We start from the raw sequence: 22474 nt of genomic DNA, 5'->3' as shown, positions 1-22474 counted from the left end.
GCTGTAGTTTGACCCTCCAATAGACTGTCCTCCTGTAGCACATCCACTTATTAAAGCTGCTGATGGTAAGAGAGGAATGCTTTTCTGTAGAAATTAAATTACCACTGAAGAGTCCTTTGGTGGGGGACATTCACCTCTCTCCACAAACAGCCCAAGTGATTGAGGAGGGCTGGAATTCACCTGCAGAAACAAAGAGCAGTTTCTCTATAGGTGGTGTTCTAATTTAGAGACAGAAATAATGGCCTCTGGCCCCTGCCCTGCATGGAAGGATAATGTGGGAGTTTTGGGCCAATGGATTTGCATAAGCATGGGGCCAGCATGGAGAAATAACATACAGAGCATTGCATGCACCTCCTTTTCTTACCTGTAGCTTGACAGGCTGTACCTGTTTACCTCCACAGTTTGCATTTTCTCACTTGGTAGCATCCGCTAAGCACCCTGCTGCAGTGTGTCAGCAATCCCCAAGCTAGCTCTGAGAAGGCTTGTACCTGTACACTGCCACACTGCCACGGGTCTGGAGTCAGCACAGTGCTGTGGGGACAGGACTAGGGGCAATGGCTGTAAACTGGAGCATAGGAAATTCCGCACCGACATGTGAAGAACTTTTTCACAGTGAGGGTGACAGAGCCCTGGAATAGGCTGCCCAGGGAGGTGGTGGAGTCTCCTTCACTGGAGATATTCAAGTCTCGTCTGGATGCCTATCTATGTAATATGAGATAGGGAGCCTGCTTTGGCAGGGAGGTTGGACTCAATGATCTCTTGAGGTCCCTTCCAACCCCTACGATTCTGTGATTCTGTGATGGAACTGGGAGCCCCTGCAGGACCCTGCCTTGCAGGGGAGATAGGAGCCTGCTGTGTCCCACGCACTCTGCGTCTCCGGGGCGCTCTTAAAATGTAAGCAACTCTCACGGCATGGCAACCAGACAGCAGACCTTGGTGAACAAGTTAAATTTCACTGAACCAGCAATGATTCGAATGATCTTCTACCTGGCCCAGAGTGGTTCACAATTGGAGCTATTGTCCCTTGACAGCCCTGGAAAGGGGACTAATGCCTACTGCTGATTGCCAGGGTTTTCTGACAGCAAAGCCAATCACTTTTTAAAGACAATGACTTGTTTACTTTTCTCTGAAACTCGAATTGAAGATATTTCATAATAGAATTTGAGCAAATTTACCAGATGTTTCATCCCACTGTGCTTTTCTGGCAGGTCTACAAGACAGAATGCTGACTAAGGCTAATAAATCAGCCTGCATATGAAAGGCTTGGGGAAGGAATACAATATATATGCTTGAAACCATAGGAATATCTTATCCCATCGATCCTTGGGAATTCCTGATGTTTCCTGTGCTTTTCTTAGAGACTGAACTCAAATATAGGAGGGGAAGGGGGGGGTCCTATTCTGTCCTTGTAGCCTATGGTGAGAGATAGCTTTGTCTAACAGCACTCCTGTGCTGGCATTGGAGATCATAGACATAAAAATGATTAATATAATTCTACAGTCAGGCAATTATCTATCCAGCTGGGAGAAAATGGAAAGTAAGAGTTTAAGGTACATTCAGAAGCTGGCTGTGACCCAGGAAAGTACTGTATTGCTCTACAAAATAATATTCCCTTCCTCATCCATCTCCTTGTCTTGCACCCCACTGCCCTTTTGCTCTGTTCAGTCTTTACTAATCTCTTCACTTCCTTGCTGCCCTATCCAGCAGAAGTCTCCTGGTTCCCTTCAAATCACGAAATGGTGCCACCTGTAAAACACATTTCCACACCCTTCAGTGACTCATACCACGTCTGATTCAGTTTGCTGACCCTTGTCTTTGCAAGTTTGTGCCACTCGGTCTTCTTTTGGCTGGGACGCCCACTTCCTTTCCTTTTGCTTTTATTTTCTTTTACTGTGCCTCTGCCAGCTCTCTAGATATTCCCCTCCTCACCTCTCTCCTCCCTGCATGTCAAGAAAGAGCAGCTGAGGTTACCACACCATCTTCCAAGCAGAGGAAGTGATACAGCAAATACTATTCCTGTTTGTCTGAGGGCAGTAGGAAAGCATATCTCAAACTCTTCACAGAAGCCCACAGCAGACCAGCAGCACTTGTGCTTGTGATACCTGGTTCGGTAGGGTGCAAGCACAGCATCATGTCACTCTACCCTTGCTCGGAGTGACTTAATTAATATGCCTCTGAAATCCCCCTGTGGCTAAAGGCCATGGTAGCTGCAGGGCTTGTAGGGCTGCTCCTCCTCTATGGCCATTTTTGAGGATTCTCGCTCATGCCAGGGTGACAGTGCTACCAGGCAAACCCTCTCTTGGTCCAAGAGCTGTGAAATCAGGACACTCAAGCATAGCAGGGTATTTTAAAAATAAAAACATGGACACACACACCCCCACAAAGAACAGGTTGCCTTTGAATAAAGTTTGACCACCTGAATAGCAGTGTCGGGTGAAAAGAAGCCGCGTTTTTAAATCACAAGCATATTATTTACGCAAGTTGTATTATTCTGTGTGTTGCCTTTATCTGAAGATTGCAGGCATTTGTGATTATCTGTTATTTTACCTTTATGCAGCTGTTTCCATCCTGATAGGTCACAGAAATTTCCCACATGGCAGTAACAGCAATGGTCTCAGCGAGCATGTTACAAAGGAACAGAGGGAAGGGGAGTGTCTAGCTCTGGACTGCTATAGCAAATTGCTACACTTAGAGAAGTGCTGTAAAGCCATTCCACTCCATTTTTAATGCTGTGTCTGAACAGCTTGTGTTCAATGAATTGCGTGGTGCTCAAGTTATCTGTCTGTGCAAGATGAAGAGCTGAGCTGGCTGTACTAGGATTAAGCCTGTGCTTCTTGTGGCAGTAGGTATTGAAACCATGAAACAATCCCTAAATCAGGGGTCTGAAAATACAGCAGCACCTTGAGAGTTAAAGGGCTGGAAAAGGCAACACTGACTACCCTCCAGCTTCTCAGGTCTTAAAACTATCCACACCCGAAGCTGTTGTGATGTTCAGCCTGTGTCTGCTGAGTGAGTCTGCATGGTTGGCACCACTCCAGCTGCAGCTGCTCTTTAAAGTTGAAAAAACTGCTTGGAAAGGTTTTGGGTGTTTAAAAATTATTATTTTCTCAGCTTTGAGAATAGCTCAGTTGTCATACTCCCCCTCCCCTTTAACAGCAGTTCAGCAGTTCCAGTTTAGCTCAAGTCCCACTACTCATACTCTCACCGCCGTCTTAAAGGAGCAAAGACAAAACCTCAGCACTTTTCAGCAAGGCCACAGAGCTGTTGGAAACGTTCCCACTGACTTCTTCAGTGAGCTCTAAAAGGCAGGCTGCGCGCTTCCAGGGCTGCTGTAAATAATGTCTAGAAGGGGCCGGATAAGGAATAGGGGGTACCCATGGCCTCGCTTCAAGCTTGTCTTTCATTTCCTTTGTCGCTTTTAAGAGAAACAAGGGAGCTAATTTCATATAACTTGGCACGTCATCTAATTGTTGGACCCTTAGGGGTCTGTTTAGTGCTGCCTCTCCCACCGACAGGACTTCAGGCTCCAGGTTTTACTTGGAGGATCCAGAGAGGCCTCTCGGGTGCCTGGAGGGGAGCGCGCAAAGCGTTAAACGCAGGAAGAGCCTTAGAAACAACAGCAATTTTCTGGCTTTGATCTGTCACTTGGCAGATCCTGGAGACAGGCTTGTCTGGGGATATCTCTGTAGCAGAGTTTGGAAGTGGCCGAGCGAGGCACTGCTCAGCCTGGGGATCAAAGTGCACCCGAGAGCAAAGGGGCGCAGTGTCCTCTGTTTGAAGCAGGAGCTGCAAACTACAAATGCAGTGCTGCTTTCAGCTGGGAGGCCAACAGGGAGGATGTGTTTCCTTCCTGTACTTCTTTCTGTGCAGATTTTTCAACAGGTTAAGTTGGGTTTGGTTGTTACGGATTGTTATGTATGGAGACAGTCAGATGCAGCGTCTGCAGATAAAAGGAGGTAGGGGTGAATTATTAGGGTGGGGTTAGTAACCAGGTAAAGTAGCAAATGTTAAGTTATGGAAACCTTACTGTATCATTCCCTTAATTCAACAGAAGGTGACAAGGAGATGAATTAAATATAGAAACTAGACATGACAGGACTCAAAGAACGTTTGTGCTCTTGTTCAACACCAGGATGCAGAATGCGCAATTTCATGCAAATCAGACTTCATTTATTTTCTGGTTTGCTTCTTTGGTTAAATATGAGACGAATGAGAACAGGAGGTTTTTTCAGCATCCCATACCTAGTAAATTCGTTCTGGAAATGGAGGAAATAGAGTGAATATGATTCTGGACAATGACATCGTCAGTGATCCAAAAATATTTGCACTGGATGACCTGAATAGTCTCTTGAATATAAATGAACCACAGGGGAAAATTTCTATTAAGAGCAAATGCAGCAGCTAAAAGAGTGATATTGCTGAATTAGAAATATGCAGAAGGATTAAGGCCTGCTGAATTGTACATAGGATTAAGTGAATTGACACATGCAGAGAAAATAATTTCAGTAGGTTTTTTTGTTTTTTGGGAACCTTTCTGGGAAATATAGTCATAATTTTCCAAGAGTTATGAGTGAATTGTCATGCTATACATAGTAAGTTACAGCTGTAATCTAGAACGATGGAATGTATTCATGTGGTAAAGTGGTGATCCATAATCATATTGTTATGCTATTGTTACTGTTTACCAGTGGGACACTAAAACACACATGGGGCAAGGCCATGCAGAAGGGACTTAAATTTCATGGTCATCTCTGTGCTATTCTGTTTTATGATGATCCTGTTGAAATGACCAAGCAAAAGCAGTAGCTGGTGATCCTATTGGGAATTAAGTAATTATGCTCTTCTACAGAGTGATGTCTACCTAAGTCATGAGTACTCTTGTTCAACCAGGGCCATCACAAAGGCTTGGATGTGTGGGGGTTAAAAGCTAGCAAACTAGCCAAGGCAGATTGGCAGGGGCTCATCTGTCTTCTCACAAATTTTCAGGCCTGTTGTTTTGCCAGTGCCTTGTATTTCTTACCAGGTTAAATCTAATGGGTTACGATTACTGTGTATTGAAGGCTACAGCAGAAATATCATTATTGCATTGCTGGTTTTACAGCCTTACAACTTCTCAAGCTCTCTTTGCCACTGTTTTTTTTTTTTTTTTTCCATTCATGGTCTCCAAAAGTGTCATTCGTATTTTCATTAGCCCTTTTGAGTTCTTCAGTTAAGCCAAATAATTGAATCTTTATAACTTGCTGGGTCAAGGAGTACATCTTATCTTCCTTTGTGTCATATCACATCACAGTGTGTGATTTCAGTAAATAATAATAGTAACAACTTGTTCATTAATGGGCTCTTAGGTGTGTCCTTTAAGACTAAATGGTACAAACTGATGTTTAGCACATATGCTTCATACATGTCTTCCTATGTGGCACTTGAAATTTTGCAACCAAACTGCTTTTGTAGCACATGTGAGCAAGATAGTTCCCAGCTGAGCATGTTGAACAGTAAGGTTCTAATACTGGCTAATTCAGGTAAAGCATTGCATCCTGATAGCATTAGAGTATAAAAGGTTCCCCTGAAATGGTTGTGACCTGCCTGTTTTCCATGGCTTTGAGGATTAGCAAAGTCTTTACTTGAATTTACAGAGATTAAAAAATGTTTCTTGACAAAACAGCTGTTATTCATGTGATTAGCAAAACCACTAATTGGGGAGTGGTGAACAGCGGCCAAACAAAAGCTTATTGACTCCAGCCCTGCAGTTAGTGCCAAAACATTGATGGACAATATACAGCTTTGAATCGTTGCATTACAGGACTGTAGATGAATGAAGAAAGGCTGTGATGCAGCATTGCCCAGTGTTGTCTTTGATGCCATTGCAGTGATGTGAAGAGAGTTTGCTGGTTAGGGTGTCAGGCAGTTGGGGCTGCACCTGGGGTTGTTTTTGGTGTCCTTGGTAGTACAGAGCTTATTCCTCGTTGTTGTAAGAAGGTGTATGTACCTAGAAATGTACAGTCATGGTGAGTGGGGACGTGATTTGGGCTGCTTTTTGTGGTCAGTTTGCTTGAATAAAAACTGAAGGGTTGGTCCTGAAAAATGCTAAAGGACAGAAGCAGAGTGTTGTGGTACTGATGTTGTAGGATATTGTAGCAGTGCTCTGCTCTATCACTTTCTTGTCCTTCCTCCATGAACCTCCAAGTAGTGCCTGAAATCATTACCTGTCATAAACGCTTAATTGTATCGTGTATTACCTCCCTGCAACAGTCTTGGACTACAGAGGGCTGTGTAGGGGTTTTATAGTAGGGAACTGGGTTTTTTTGTTTCTCTTGTCATCTGTTCTGGGATTTGGTTTTAATGCTAGAAATATGCTTGGCACGGGTGGTGGGGATGTAAGACACTGTCTCTGGGGAGTTCTTTGCACAGTCTCGCCCTGGATAGTACCCTACAGAGATGAGTTTTACTGTTGTAGCAGAAGGAGAGTGTGACCCTGCTAAAGGAACACAGTTGGTGATTGCAGTTCTCAAATTGCAAAGAGGATGTTCTTGAGCAATTCTGTTGCTATGTTGGAGACCATCAGGAATGGTCAACAAATGGCTTTGACCTGTGGCCCTAATGCCTGCTGTATGTCAGCTTTGAATAACGGTAACTTACACTCAAATCACTTGAATGTGAATTATAAATGAGTTATGAAGCATAGTACTGAGACCAGAGTAGGGACTACTTTTCTTTACCTGAAAGGTGAATCAAATTCTTGTTGGTTGCAGCATAGCTGCAGCCTAGGTGAGTGCCTGGACATTCAATGAACTATACAGGAGATGGTCATGCAATTTTGGGTGCTGAGGCCCTGCTGAAGATACCTGCAGCCTTTGCCCAGGATTTATACTTCATCAAGGGATGAAATGCCTTCAAAGGCATGCTTCTTTGCTGATGTTCACTCTGGTAGTTTGGTGTGTGGGGCTTTGGATCCCCTTCTGACATGCCCAGCCCTTTTCTGAAATTTGAACACTATGGCTACGTGGGCTTCTTGGGATGGCACAGACGCAGGATATGAATAATTTATGACCTTTCAAAAATTCTGATTTTGCTTACTGGGGAAATGGACTAACTACAGTTTGCTCCATTGAAAAGCAGAAAGCTGTTTTTATTGTAAAAGCCCAAGCTGCATTTGAATATTCCTGTGCTCTGCTATCTCCCATGTCTTGCTCCCTGTCAATAAGCAAGATCTTTCAGTGGTTTTCTCAGTAAGAAAGTGATTCTACATCATTTCTTACAGAGGTTTCTGCTGAAGTGGGCTGGCTGTAAAGAAGCAGCAACTCCTTTACATTCAGTAACCATACCATTTTCTCTATCAGCATGGAGCATTTGACTCATGTGCCCTAGAAAATAACTCCTCACTCCCACTATGTACTCATATACTGAGCCGAGATCTAAACCTGACCTGCAGTTCTGGGCTGCAAACTCATGATCAAAATCACTGGATGCAGAAGGTCAGCGTTTCAGTGTCCTGAGTCTCTTGGGTGAGAGTCCACTATTTAAGGAGCAGTGTTGTGAATTCAAAACAGGTTAATGCTTTCTAAGGTCTAGTGAAGTCACAAAAACACAGTACCAAAGAGCACGTCTGCCTTAAATAAAAGCTGATTATAGAGCTCAATCCTGTTTCTATTAAAGTCAATAAGGGGATCGTGCTTCAAAATTTCACCCAATCTGGGTCGGGGTCTTTTATAGGGGGCAAAAAATTTCTGTATGAAAAATAAAGATGCTTGGTTTCCAGCACAAGCAGTAATACTACTCTTGCAGTAATGTGATGCAAGTATGCTCTTCAGGGAGTTTATTTCATAAACAATACAAAAATAGTGGTTCTGTCCAGAGACTTTTCTCCCACACAGCCCCTTGAACTGTGTTGAGTACTGGGCCTTATGAAGAAGGCAGCTAACCTTCAACAGGATTTTACACTCCCTGTAGTCCAGGGACTGTGTTTTCATTACAGTTAATAGAAGATGGGGTAACTAATACTTTAAGTCACATCTGGGGATGTGAATTGGTAGCAGAGTTTTGAGTGATTTAATTTACTTAATTTGATAGTCTCAGAATGTGCACAATCCAGAGGTGTTTGGTTTTAAAGCTTGGAAATAGGCTGACCTCCTACTGTAATTATCAGAAAGACTTCTGATCTGTCTGCATGCATAAGCTGGATATTTGTATGTACACATGCATCCACAAGCCTCTTGAGAATTTTGGCTCCTTGGTAACTTTTTGTTTCATGATCCTTGCTCTGAATTTCTTGTTTGTTATTCCCTGTTTCCCATGCTGGAAACCATGATGCTGAACCCATCTAATAAAGGAGAAGTGTCTGCTAATAGTTGCTCTTCAGGGAGAGGTTGTGATGAGCAGGCTGGGATTTCAGAGAATGCTGCTATTTCTGAAACCCATTTCTGACAGCGTCACACTCTCATGTAGCAGCACCCCTCATTCAGACTGCCCAAGCTTGTGAGTAATTTTCTTGTTGTGTATCTACCCACAGATTTGCTGAATGCTGAGGAGTGTATATTGAAAGCACCTTAGAGAGTTGTTAGCCATGTGGCTGCTCCATTAATTTTCATGGTGGCCCCGTGCTAGACCTCTGTATGTTGCTGTGGAAAAATAGTGCCCTCTGAGTTTTAATTCAAGGACCATGAAGACCTAATGTCACTTTTCCATAAAGGAGAGAGAAGCAAATGATTCCTCAGTGCCTTTTGCCTTTGTTTTGCAGTGTGTGGGGAGGTTTATGAGTTTATTAGTTATGTAAAATCACTTGGTTATTTCCGAAAAACATTTCACAACCTTTTTGGACATTCTCAGAGACAGAAATGAGTGTTGTGCTATGCCCAAGTAAAGAAAGTGCTTGTTCAGAAGTTCCTTTCTATAGAAATTAATGAAGTATTTTTAGGAATGAATTCAGAATGTGTTAATTTGCTGATCATCTTCACTGTTAACCAGAGATTGACAGAGGTGTCAAGCGCGGTAGCCCAGAGGCAATGAGGAAGGCTGGAAAGGAGCTGAAAACTGACTGAGCAGCCAGTGCTGTTTTTTGCTGCTCTGTTCCCCTTGCTGTGGAAGGGCTCTCTTCTTTATTACTTTATTACTTGTCTGTTTAGTAGTGCTAGTAAATCCAGAGGAACTGTGTACTCATGGCTCAAGGTTCCTTTGCACACACATGCACAGTAATAGCCCTGCCCTAGGTGCTGCTTGTAGTGGTAGGTGTTACCTTCAGAAGATTATTCCCTCCCACAGAGAATCTCAGCTTTACGAAAGTGGGATCTCCTTCAAAGAGAGCAGTCTTCACAGTCCTAACAGGCTTTCATCCATATGGCTTCTCTTTTTTTTTTTTTTTTTTTGTTTTTTTTCCTTCCCAACCCACTGCTTTAGCTTTCTCTTCTTCACCTGTCTGCTCTGCTTGGATGCATTGCTGAATTGGGAGCTTGAGACCAAAGGTTCTTTCAAGCCTTCCACCCTAGCATGTAGCTGAACACATTCAAATAATCCCAAGTGTGACTCTCTGGCTGTGATTGTGTTGCATGGGATGGGCTTAGGGCTGTACCTAAGCCACTTTCAGCTCTCTCACTGTGCTTCCCATCCCCACTGGCCAAGGAAGCCATACATCCTTTTCCTGGTAAGTAGGAGTTCAAAGACTTGCCCCCGTGGTTTCCTTCCCACCATTAAGCAGATCCATCTTGATACATCAAATATAATTTTCTTTTGCAGCTAGTCAACTCTCTTGATTGTGCTCTTTGCTGATCTGGTAGTTATTTTCGTTGCCTCTGCGGAGGTCTGCTCTCAGCACACCCAGAGCCAATGCTCCTGACAGCTAGCACAATCCTGGAGTGCCTTGGCAGGCTGCCTGTGTCTGTCCTGCAGGCCCTGGGGGGACTCTCACACATTTTGCTGCTTACTTTCCTCTTTCCTAGAGATCTAATGCAATTTTGCAAGTAGTCACTTGGAGCCATATTTCCCTTTGCCCTGGAATATTTTTTTATTTATATTTAGTAAACGTTTGTCAGTGTTTCTACCATTGTGCCTCCAGCAGCATGGCCTGGACTGAAGCCACGCAGCAGTCTGACAACCTGTTAGGCGAGTCTCCTATCAATTAGGCTGCAGCTGTCATTGGATCTATTCTCAGCCTCCTTGGTACGTGTTTGCAAATAACAGGGGCTGCTGTTTTGCAGCTTTTGATTTTTTTTTTCCCTTCATAGCCAGTCGAGAACATTTTGTCCCTAGAATTCCCCCCGTCTCCTTTGTTTTTGCTTTCTAATCATCTTTGCTTTATTCTCCTAAGAATGTATATGCTTATCGAGGATATTGTTGTAAGTAAAGAGCCTGCTCTCTCTTTTATTTAATGCACAAAACAAGGAAAACCTCCCCCAAAGAAACAACAAAAAAAGAGTATCTCACTCAAGGCTATACCTTGATCCTTTAAATGCTTTCAAACTTTCTCCAAAGCATCCAGACTGCATCGTACCTGTGGGGAGCTGCCATTTTGAAATCCCATCTGGCATGGAAGCTCTCCGTGGGGGCTGCCTTGTTTCTGCTGATGTTTGAGCTTTGAGGTGATTGTGTGTTTTATTATCAGGTTTGCCACAGCTGGAAAGAGAGTTCCTGACAATGTACAATCTGTTAGAATTCCCTCTTATACCTTCTACCATTTGCAGTTTTCTCTTCTCCTATAAAAATAATGAAACCCACTCTATAACTTTTTTCCCAGATGTTGCACGCTGCATGGTGGTTCTTGATGCTGATATTTCATTCAGTAATCTGTGGAGCACGGCCCAGTTTGTATTAGACAGAGCAACCACGCTTAGGCACATAATTTTCTTGGTTTGTTTCCACGTGAAATGGGAGATCAGAACCGGGGTGTTTACGCAAGGCAGAAGCACCCAGGGCACTTCATCCCCGGGCTGACCGAAAGATACATTTTGATATTATGCTGTCATGTCTTTCACAGGCCAGACACGGGCTTTGCACAAAACCAGTGGAAACTCTTCCAGTTTCCTCTCAATCCCTAGCTCCTAACAATGGGTCTCCAGCCAACTTGCAGCTTTGGAGGCAGAACCAGCCCATCATAGGCAGATTGAAACAGTTAAGTTTACATCAGCTCATGCTGCATTGGCAATAGTCCCTGTGTATAGACAGGGCTTTTTTTCTCCCCACTAAATAGCACACAATACTGCAGGATGCTTCCTCTGCAGCATCTCTCAATGTTTGCTCTGCAAGAATATCTACAAGGAGCCCACCTAGCTGTGGGCTGGCATCCAGAGGCATCGTGAAGTTTTAATGTATAAAATTTCCCCAAACTTGCTGTGTGGCCCTGCGAATCTCTTAGGCACTGTAAGTGTAAACACAGTACTGCCTTTCTATGCTGAATTTTCTGGAGTACAATAAACCCATGATAGGAAGACCACACCAGGATCCCAGGACTGGCAGGTATGGTGTTACACCACCAAGGCCTGGGGCAGTTGGCTCACTGAAGGGATCCTCTAAGCAACCTCTCCGCGTGTGACCAAGAGGGGCTTCTGCCAGCAAAATTAGGGAATCTGGGATGCATAGAAGGCCGAGGCAGGGTATTGCTCGGTTGCCTAGCAGTGCATTAGCACCTCAGAAAGACCCGAGTGCTTTTATGTTACTCCTAGGTGTCTATTACCACTTTTCTTTAGAGTAGGAAAGGTGGCTGTAATTCCCTTAGGAAACTGCTTTTTGGACTAGGATATAGGCTCCTGCAGCACTTCAGGTGTTTCAGGAAATACTTGGAGATAGATCTTGTTAAGCAATGCAGATAGATCTTTGGGCAATCTCAGTCTGAGACATTTAAGGTTTTCTCAAGTACTTATTTAATGACAAGCACATTTCACATGTATGTAGCAGCCCAAATTGTTCCTGTTCAACCACCAAGCTTTCAACTCTTTGAAAGTATAAACACAGAACAAGCTGCCATCCTGTAGGCAAAGCTTAGTTGGCAAGAAGATGTAGTTAATGCAGTATTTATGTTCCCCCAGTAAACAAAGACAAGTAAAATGCTTTACTTGTTAACATCAGCTCAAAGGAAAAGCGAATGATGACATTTGCTGTAATCATGTTCAATGTTCTGAAGGTGTCTGCGTGTTTCACCTTCTAAGCTCTTGCTTATAATTTGCTTCTTATGTTTAATAGTGTGTGACTCTGAGAATGCAGCATACAACTCTGTTTCAGGACTGTATTTAAGCAGAAGAGTTCTCTCTGGATTTCATAGTGATAATATAAAGGGCAGCAGGAGTACTGGTTAAATAAGCAGGAGGGGCCTGAGCTCACTAGTTTGGTGTTCATTTCTTTGTCAGCTGCCATTGGAAATAGTGTTCAGATTAATGTGATTACTCTTTGCAGTGGCTGCAAGTTCATAGACCAACTGTGCGCTTGTATCAAAGCCATCAGAATGATTTTAGTCCAGGGTTCCTACCAGAATTACTTATATAAAATGCATTTGAAATCCTATATTGGCCATTTACACGTGAGGATTTCTATTTCAGGAAGCTTTGGAAACAGCCAGGATCTTCAACTGCACCCTTTCCAAAAGATACAAGATCCTTTTAACATTTAATGATGACTGAGAAGGTGCTTAAAAATAACTTAGAAGCACAAAGCTTCTAAATGTGTGCAAGTGTGTGCTCCCTGCAGGTTACAGGACCCGACTAACAGTTATATTTTAGATTCTGTTTGCATTTCTTGTCCTTTCTTGCTTCATGACCTGAGATGAATTACCTAGTTCCCCTTGACAAATGAGCTTAATACTTATCTTATTGTCCATATTTGCATTCTTACATTTAGGAGGTGATAGAATCTGAATTCATCTTCTCTGAGGAAAGAACTCTAAAACTCTGTGGTGGTCAGCTAGTATAAAATATATCTTTCTACATGGCTGCACATAGTATTATCCACTGCATAATTTTCCAGGTATCAAGTCCATTTGACATGCAAAAGGTCTCTAGTTAATGATGGTGTAAGTTCTTTTGGGAGGGATTACACTTACATATACATTTGTGCACTATTCAATGTAATAGCAAGCTAACAGTGACTACATCGTTTATGCTTTGCTACAATTCATATAATATAGGTAATCAATTAGTCTGATTCTTCTGCGTGCTGCTAAATGGCACGTGAACAGCTGATAATGGCAGCAGTAAGAAGACGTTTGTGTGTACACAGGTACACTGCAGCAAAAGAGGCACGCAGGAGACACGGTGCTGAACAGAACAGCCCTGCATGAAACCAGGCGTTCATTTAAGGGAAGAAAAATGTCGCTGAAAGCTGCAAGATTATTAGCATTACTATGCATGAGGTGTAGTCAAAGAAGATGTTACAAGAGGAAGAAAGACATTATTCAAGTGTCTGTGAAGACAGACCATCATCAGCAGTGGAGAGAAAAGCCTTCTGAAGGAATAGCATAGCATTTCAAACATTAAATTATAAGGGGACTGAAGCTTTAAAAGGTATGTTGGAGATTCTGCATTATTTATTATTTGAGATTGCCTTTCCCCCAAAACGCTTAGGTTTTGTTCCATTCATACAGAACAGAAAAGTCCTTCCCATACTTCTCAACTTCCCAGGGCTTTCTGGACACTGAGCCAGCTCAATGTTTTGAGACATGATTTACTCTGAGCAGATGATGATTACCTGCAATGCTGCAGTGGGATGGAGCTGCTTATTAGAAAGCTTGGGGAAACAAGAAGGATTTGGCTGCTGTTACTCTGGAGCTTAGGAAAGTTGGGCTCAGAATTCATTATTATTTTGTGTTTTCATTGCATCTGCCCCTCGAGCTCCAGGCACTGGCAGGGTTTCACAGTGCTAGGTGCTGTCCTTTCTCTGACACAATTTAAGGCCTTGCGGACACCTTTATCAGACCTCGTGCGTAGCTGCACTGACAGTGCAGTCAGAGTGCAGAAGCTTACCCTAGGAAAAAGCCTGGAAAAAAATACAGCTTGTATTAGTTGCCTGAGCAAAAGAAGCTGTACTGGCAAAAAGAAACTTTTTCCCCTTTTGCTCATATCACAGCTGTGTCTGCGTTAGGGCTTTTGCTGGCATAGCTGAAAAAAAATCACACTCCTAGCTGACAGGGATATGCTGTCAATTTTTTTAAATAGATGAGTCTGGACTATTTCCACATGATGGATCAGTGTGTGTTTCTGTGTGTGGGGAAGGGGGAGGGGTGAAGCTGTTTAAAATAGAAGCTTCTAAAAACGGTTTGCACAGATACCCTTAAAGTGGCAAGTACTGCCCTTGCTAATACCTTCTTGCTTCCCGGCCTTCCCGTCCTTGCCTGGGCTCAGACCCCAGCCCTGTTATTCCCCTTCCCTTCTGCCTTGTCTGCCCCACACCCTGGTGTGTCCAGCTGGGCACTCTTGCCTGCTGATTTCTGCTCTGGCAGCATCCCACCTCCATGCCTCTGCCTGCTCTCCAAGCACCTTCCCTGAAGATCCAGTCCATCCTCTCTGCCACCAAGGGCTGGCTGTGCTCCCTGAAGGGTCCGTTTCTTACCTTTCTCTCCTACTGCTGCTCCCAAGGCCTCTGTTGAGGACGAAGCTCAGGCTGTGCATACAAACAGAAGTCCACTGTAAGCTCCATGCCGTTGCAAAATGTTTCATTTCCTGCAGGCAAACTGCATGTTAAGTCAAAGAGAGAGCAGAGGGATTTCCATTTCAAACAGGTAGGCTGAGCCCTTCCAGAACATCTGGAGAATATTTGGAGGAAAAGAAGGAACTGTGATAAGATCACAGGAATAGAGAGGCACGGAGGTCGGTACTGTTGCTGCTTGTCCTGACCACACAGTTACTGATTCTTAGCTTGCTCCAGCAGCTCAGGTTGGTTATGGAGTCCAAATGGCATAGTGAGGTATCGTAGGTACTAGCTCCTGGGGAAGGAATCGATCCCAGAGCTACTGTGATCCTCCCTGGTAGCTTTTGGGCAAAAAGTTACTGCTCTGGTCCCTCAGGTTCTTCATGTATGAAACGAGACTTCACAGCCATGAGGTATGAACCTCAGTTTGATCAAACTAGAAAGCAGGAGGAGGTCCTATGGCGATTGCCTGCTGAAGTGCAAGTAGTAGCAATTAGCTGGTCCTCAGATGACTCGTATTCATTTAGAATTACAATTCCATGAAAATAAGTTGCTAAATAACCCGCACACAGTGTGAGGGAGTGCGGGTCAAATGCAGGCAGGCTTCTGAGCAGGGAGCAGCCTGAGCAGAGAGCAGTCCTTGAGTCGCCCATGTGCCAGCGTGCATAGCCAGCGCCCCAGAGTCCTTACTGATGGCGACTGCAGGTAATAGGTGACACACCTGGAAAAGAGGCATATGTAAGAATTTTTAAAGAGGGCAGTGAGAGGACCCTTTTGGGTATTTTTTTGTGAATAAGAAAGTTTAATCATTTAAATAGCATTTAACCAAGTAACCTGCAGCCCATTGGTATCAACTATTTGTTCAGAGTTTAAACTGACGTTTCATAAGTATGTTAATTGATACTGCTCTAACTTACTATAGGTATCTTCCTAAGTGCCAATTATCTGCCTCAACATTCCCCACAATTTAAGTTTGTTAGTAAGAAGCTAATTACACTAGTTTATTGCTGATGGAATTACATGAAGAGTAGATTTCTCTCTTACATACTTATTAGACCTCAATAAGTGATCCTTAGCAGTCTGTTGCTATTCAATTAACAAGTAATAACTTCCTTAATGAATCTAATTGAAATGCTTATTTCAGTCAGGCACCTAATACAAAGTGCTTTACTTTGAGCACTTTCCTGAGTGCTAGTCTTGTTTACTTAACAAGAACAAAATGGGGCCACTGAGGAAAACTGAGACTGTGATGAGAACTGAACCACTGTTGGTAAATACCTGCCAAACGTGACCAGAAGTAATTTGCCAGGTGATTTCTGTTCTACGGAAATATCAGGGGAATAAACCGAGACATTTCTCTCTGAGGGTTTAAATCCATGGAGGGGATTCAGCGGTATGAAATTCTTCTGGCACATTAGCTCTGCCTCCTGTGACGGATGTAACAACACTTGCTGCTCCGCTGGGAGCTGCGTAGCTCAGCTCCGGTGCGCTGCCGTGGACGCTGTCGTTGAGTTCTTGTTACAGTTCAGCTCTCTTAAAAACTCACTCCTTGTCTTTGTGAGTCTGCACGTGTGGCTTAAGAGACTGATGGAAGTATGGTGATGGCTATATTTAATGACCTAAAGCTATCAGTATAATTATGGCCAAAAAGAGAGTGTTACTGGAGGGTTTTGTACTGTTCCGTGTGCTTCAGTGAGAGTGATGCTAAATGACCTTGAATTTACTAACCTTCACTGAACTGTCCTGAGTGACCACTCCTGGGGCTAACAAACCCTAGTTGCTACCTGGAGAGTGGCAGAGAAACGTGTGCAGCATGTCTGGGGCTGTGCACACCATACCTGGCCAGCTGTTAATTTGGGAGTCTTGTTAACGGGGAAGGGGGAGGGTTCTTGACTGGGGTTTTGTAGCATAGGAAGTGATAACCTACTTTGTCCACCTGTGGGATGGGAAGTCACAACAATGGTTGGCTTCTGAAACTACTTTTGGTTTCAGGATTAAAAATCTGGTTTCTCCTGTAATGAGGATTTAACAGGCAGGAGTTGTGTTTGTGGATAAAAGCCAGAAGGTCTTAAGCAACACTAAAAAATTATTCCATTTGGCAACTGTAGTGTATGGACAGTAACCTTTCCTCAAGAATTTTTAGCAGATAGATTTAGTGTCAGAACAGCCCATAATAGACTAATATTTTCTCCAGTCTATCAGGTTTGTTACCAACTTTTTAATGTATGCTTTCTACTCATTGAATTGAAAGACCTTATTGATCTCTTTGCAGCTGAACTGATTATTGGGGTAAGAGAGAGACTTCCTGAAAGAAGCCAAGAGAAATTATTCATTTAACATATTCTGATTTTAGTAAACTTCCATTTAACCTCCAGGGTTAATTAAAAAAAAAAAATTACTGGTTGGCTGGCATAAATTTATTAAATCAGACAGAAACTGAGTTAATGTCAATTTTTGTAATATTCTCAGGGAAAAAAATCCAGAGAGGCTTATTAGTATTCTGGAATTGCTGTATTTTAAACACCAGCCTAACAGCAAAGCAGCCCAACTAGAAAAATAACACCCAAAATGAAAGCACATTCTGCAACTTTGGATAGTTCAGGGATTTCATAGGTCTGTGGTTTTTGGTTGAAACCCTTCCATCATGGGTGTTGGAGTTGGTGTCTGTAGCGTATTTGGATGGAGTTGGGGATTTGGGATGCTTTCCAGAGATGCCAGGGTTCTTCCCTGTGCCTACAGGGTGAGTGATACACAACATAGCTGGCGTCTTTGTTAGTGGCTGAACAGAGAACAAGATTAAATGGGCCTAACAGCTGAGGGGATTTTCACAGGCATGAGTGGCATTTAGACATGTATGTCCTGCTGGTTTCTACTGGTTTTCCAGGCTTGCTGTGAGAGTCTTGGTTTGGTGTGAGTCTGCCTCCCCACTGCTCTCCCTTATGGACAAGCTACTTATGGGTGTTTGATGGGGATCTGGGGAAATTTTCAAAGGTATGTATATCAGCACCCATGTTATATGGATGGGGGAAGAAGCCTATGCTCAACTGCAAAGAGCTAATAGAGAACCATCCTGGAGATGGTTCTTCATTCATGCTGTGATGAGCCTGGAGGCGAGAGTGGGTGGCATAACAAGGGCATACTCATACTTCTTGAAGCTGGGCTCCTTGGACTGTGACTTAGCCTTGCACCTGAAGCAGAGGGGAATGGGGCTGCAGTATCCTGTGAAACAGGAGCTGATGAGAGGAGAGGCTTTCATTGGAGGGACTTTATGAAAACCAAATGAGCACTAAAATGCCAATGTGAGGCTATGAGACGGCTTAGTTATTGTCCTGTGCAGGACAAGTGAAACTATGTTTTAAAGAACACAGGGAGGATTTTAAAAACATCCAGTACTGGATTTAGATAGAAACTGCCAACATTGTTAACTGTGTGGCATTTGTGTAAGATTTTGTTAGAAGCCAACATCATAAAACTGTCCATTCTGTCAAACAGGTTCAGGGCAAACATTCCCTCCACCAGATCAAATTGAGATGACAGATTTCTAAGTGGTTTTAGTCTGAAATGTGACAAAAAGTGTATTTTTGGCAACTGATCTTGTTTTGTGTCCTGTGTGATATTTTTGTCCCTCCTGGCCATAACCAACTTACGCAGTTAGAGCCTTTTGAGGCATATCCCCTCCCTCACAGTATGGGGAGAAATTCTACCTGGACTTTTGTTCCTGTGGAAGAGAAAATCCAACGTTTTACCAAGTACTGCAGTTTAACTAAAGCAGCAGAAACCAGCAAGGAATGTTAGGATAGAACGTACCATGTATAGTAAAATGTCATTTTCAAGTGCTTTCTGAACTATCCATCCCAGTAATGAAGCAGCTCTGAAATATCACGTGACTTTCTCAGTGTGTTGCACTCCATGTAACCTTGCCTTTGATCATGATGTCACTTCAGATGAAAGACTCGCATGGAGAGTGGTACGTTGTGCATTAGGATCAGCTGATATCCTCTGGGATCTGAACAGTGAAGGACTATTTGAGATGTGCACTCTATGCTTGTCAAAGAGAAATAAGTACTGCAGTAAAAATAGTCAGATATCCAAACTCGCCTCAGTCTCAGTAGAAGGAAGACTTCACCTTTATGCAAAAAGATCTGCTTCATCTGAAAGTTCTAAGAAGGATTTTAAGGATGAGTAATCATTTTTACAGTCTTTCAGTTCAGGGTCATAATTCAACTCAGTGATTTCCTGAATGCTTGAGTAGTTCTAGGTGGCCCTGCTTGAGCAAGGGGTTGGACCAGATCATTTCCAGAGGTTCCTTCCCATCTCAGCCATTCTGTGATTCTGTGATTTCTGATGTTTTGATACCCCTTACTGCAGTGAAATGAACACCACAAAACACCCTCTTCTGCCTCTGTTAGCACAAGCAGCTCTCCACAGGGTGGTCTTACTGTGATCAGTGAGTGCCTTTGTATTACTTTCCTCTTGAGCCTGGGAGCTTGGTGTTTGGTGCCTTATGTCCCAGTTGAGTCTAATAAATGTTGGGCTTTTCTAGTGAATTTAAAACCAGGCAAACTCACAACCACACTCCCTGTGGTCCAGGACTCCAGACAAAAAATATCAGCTGGCTTAAGCAGGCCTGTTCAGCTCCCATTGCCATACCTGCTGAAAACCCCTCCAAAAGCAGAAAAAGCAGACAGTTCCCACAGAGGCATTTTTCTTACTCTGAAGCCCTGATGTCCTGATCAAACAAACGGGGCCAGAGATGATGGTGGGGCTGCATCCTTTTACAACAAATGCTTTCCTGCAGATGTGCATCCCATTTTGCTTTGGCCTTGCTCACACCTCCTTAGCATTTGCTTTCTGGGAATGTCTGCATGATTGAGGGCGAGGGCCTGGCCCCATGCAGCTCTGCCATCTCATTCAAGGGAGTCAGTATTTCACCTGCACCAACGGTGACAGAGACTGAATGTCAGAGCTGCATGCACCGGCTTTCACAGGAATCAATTCTCACGCGCAGCATTAACACTGGGAGTCCTGCTCGCTCCCCTAATCGCCAGCCAGGCACAATAACCTGTGACTAATAACCCTTCATGGTTACACAGCACGGCCTGATTATCAGAATTTGCCATTAGTCCGTAACAAAAAAAAATTTCAAGCTGTTAATTGACCAACATGTATTCTTGAGGAAATTGGAGTAATCAGGTGGATATTCAGTGCCCAGACAGGGAAGGTACAGCTAGCTTGTGTGTTGCTTTTATGATTCATCTGCTCTGATCTACTTCTGATTATTTTTTGCTCATGTGGGGCCAGTATTGCAAATCAAAGGTTTGAGAAATAAGCCTGTGCTTAAAGTGACCCAAATTAAAAGCCAGTTGCCACCTTTCTTCTCTTCCTAGGCAGCCGTCCATTTCTGTGCAGGAATAGGCGTATGTTAAAGGCTGCCATACGGCTCCAGAAGCAAACTGGTTAGCTCATGGTCTGCCTTTGCCAATGTTTAAGGTCAGCTGCTGGAAAAAGTTACAAAACAGCTATTTCAGCCAGGTATTATCCTGCAGCAGGGCCACTATTCAGAACTGGTGTTCTTTGCTCATTTTTGTGCAAGTCAGTGGGCCTCTGCCCTGGAACAGCCTGTGATGTGCAAAACAAGGGCAGCAGGCTGTGTGGGGGGTGTTTTTGGGGCTGTTTGTGTTTTTGGCCATTTAAGTTTTCCCGTCGTAAACTTCCTTTTCTTTTGACAGATGGGGAACCATTCTTGAACGTGGTCAGGACAGCTTGTCCATGGGGTAGATTTTCTCCTCCCTTATTCTTAAAGTATTAGAGGTGCTTGAGGAACACTCTTCTGGGCTGGCAGGAAGGGCAGAGGCACCCTTCTGTCAGAGAGAATGCAGTGTGAAAATTGCAGCCTGAGGAGTTCTCGAACTGTACCTACGTGGTCCTCACTGGCACCTCTGCTCTGGTCAGCAGCCTTCACTGTAGGACACTGCCTTGGATCTGGTTACGATTTTAACGAGCAGAGCTCAGAAAAGTTGTGGGGACTGTAGGAAAAAAGCAAGCAAGCAGACCATAAATCAGGTCATTGGATGAATTCAGAATGCACTAATAAAATCAGAGCTTCCAATAAATTTCATTTCAGGCAGAGTCGAAACGGTTTCTCAGATGAGTTCAGGGCAGATTATAATTTCAGATGTGTGAAAGGCCAATGCAATATGTCCACAAAAATGTTTGCAAGCAGGCAGCAACGGCAGGCCCAGAGCCAGGCCCTCACACCAGTTGCACTTTAGTATGATTGAATGAAAATGTGAGAAGCTCTAGTTCTCTGAGCAAAGCTCAATCTAATTAAATATTTAATGTTTTGGGTTTTTTTTTTTCTTCCAAATCCTTTGGTTTCTTGCTCTTTCATACTGTGCTATGATGACATTTGAACAACAAATGCAGTCTTGGTAGGTTGGTCTCCTGGTACTGCTTTTTATATGAAAAGCTTGCACATCCCAGCTGAAGTCCAGATGCTGCATTTATGAGGTATTTTGTCGTGATCAATTTTTAAAAAATATTTTCCATCCCATGAAATTAATAGGTACCTGGGGAAATACCAGCCAACTCCTCCTCATGCCTGCAAATACTAACCTTTCCCAGATGGGAAGGGATTTCTCTTTCCCTTTATTTACCTGCAAGATGTCCTTGCTGGTGCTCAGACTCACAGAGGGAGAAGGAAAATTAAGAAAACCTCTTTAAGTGGGAAACGTTACAAACAGACCCACTGCCCATGCTCCAGCTAGGAACGCTGCCTTCTGAGGATCCATTATACTGAATAAACCCTGCATAATCTTCCCAGGGTCACAGAGTGAGTCATTAGCAAGACAGCACTAAGACAGAGGCATCCCGATTTTTTGTAACTACTCTGATTACTTTAAGACCCCAATTTAAAAGGCCGCGAGGTCTGCGCTGGCAGCACATCCTACGGGCAGCTACTCCTGGGTTTGCAAATTGGTTTTCTTGCAGCCATCTCACTACTGAGGGCCTGCAGCCCTTTTTGCTTTGTCTTTTTTACTTGTCTGTGTTCTCTCTTCAAAACCTTTTTTCTACAAAAAGCAAAGGAAGCCAGAGTTGAGTAGGAGCCTCTCCTCTGCCTTCATGTGCCCACGTCAGGACTTGTGTGCGGCTCTCCCCAACCCTGAGCGCTCAGGACCACGCTGCACTGGGCCCAGGACCTTCCTACCTGCTAGCATCAAGCACCCTTCACATGCTCATCAGCTAGTCCTGTAGCTATGGAATGTTCTTCACCAGTGACTTTAGGATGCTTAAAGAACACTTGAGAAAAAGGGAAATTGCCTTCATTTCTTTTGTTGCTAAGCTGGTCCCTATCGTTGCAGTTTCCTTCAGAATGGGTGTCTGTAGGTGGCTGCCTTCCTTGGCATCATCATTAAAGACAAAGCAGTAAGAAAGTTGCTGTTGGCTGTTGTGGCAGGTGAGCCTTTGGGTGCCACCTTCCCTCTTAGGAAAGGGAGAGTGTGCCTTGCACTTATTTTTAAGGGTGAATATTTGTTTTCATAGGCTGGCTGGCAGCATGTGTCAGGAGAGATGACTGTCAGGCTACACCCATCCAGCCACATCAGTCTGGTTAAGCAAAGGCTGGTTTGATATAGACCAAAACAAGTACCTGTGGAAAACGGTCACTTGACACCTTTTACTTAGCATAAATACAGGTATTTTCTGGACAAAATTATTCCATCATTTGTGCCGTAGATACACATTTATGTGTCACTAAAATAACTCTCTATAATTCCTCATTATGACCCTTAATGCCTGACTGAAAATTATTCGAGTAGGTGTGCTTCAAAGGTACTGCCCCTTCCCAGAGGGAACACCTTTCCCAGTACTGGCT

Source organism: Gallinula chloropus (genome assembly GCF_964237585.1).
Source record: "Gallinula chloropus genome assembly, chromosome: 9".
NCBI lineage: Eukaryota > Metazoa > Chordata > Aves > Gruiformes > Rallidae > Gallinula > Gallinula chloropus.
Note: the sequence above shows the minus strand (reverse complement) of the source record.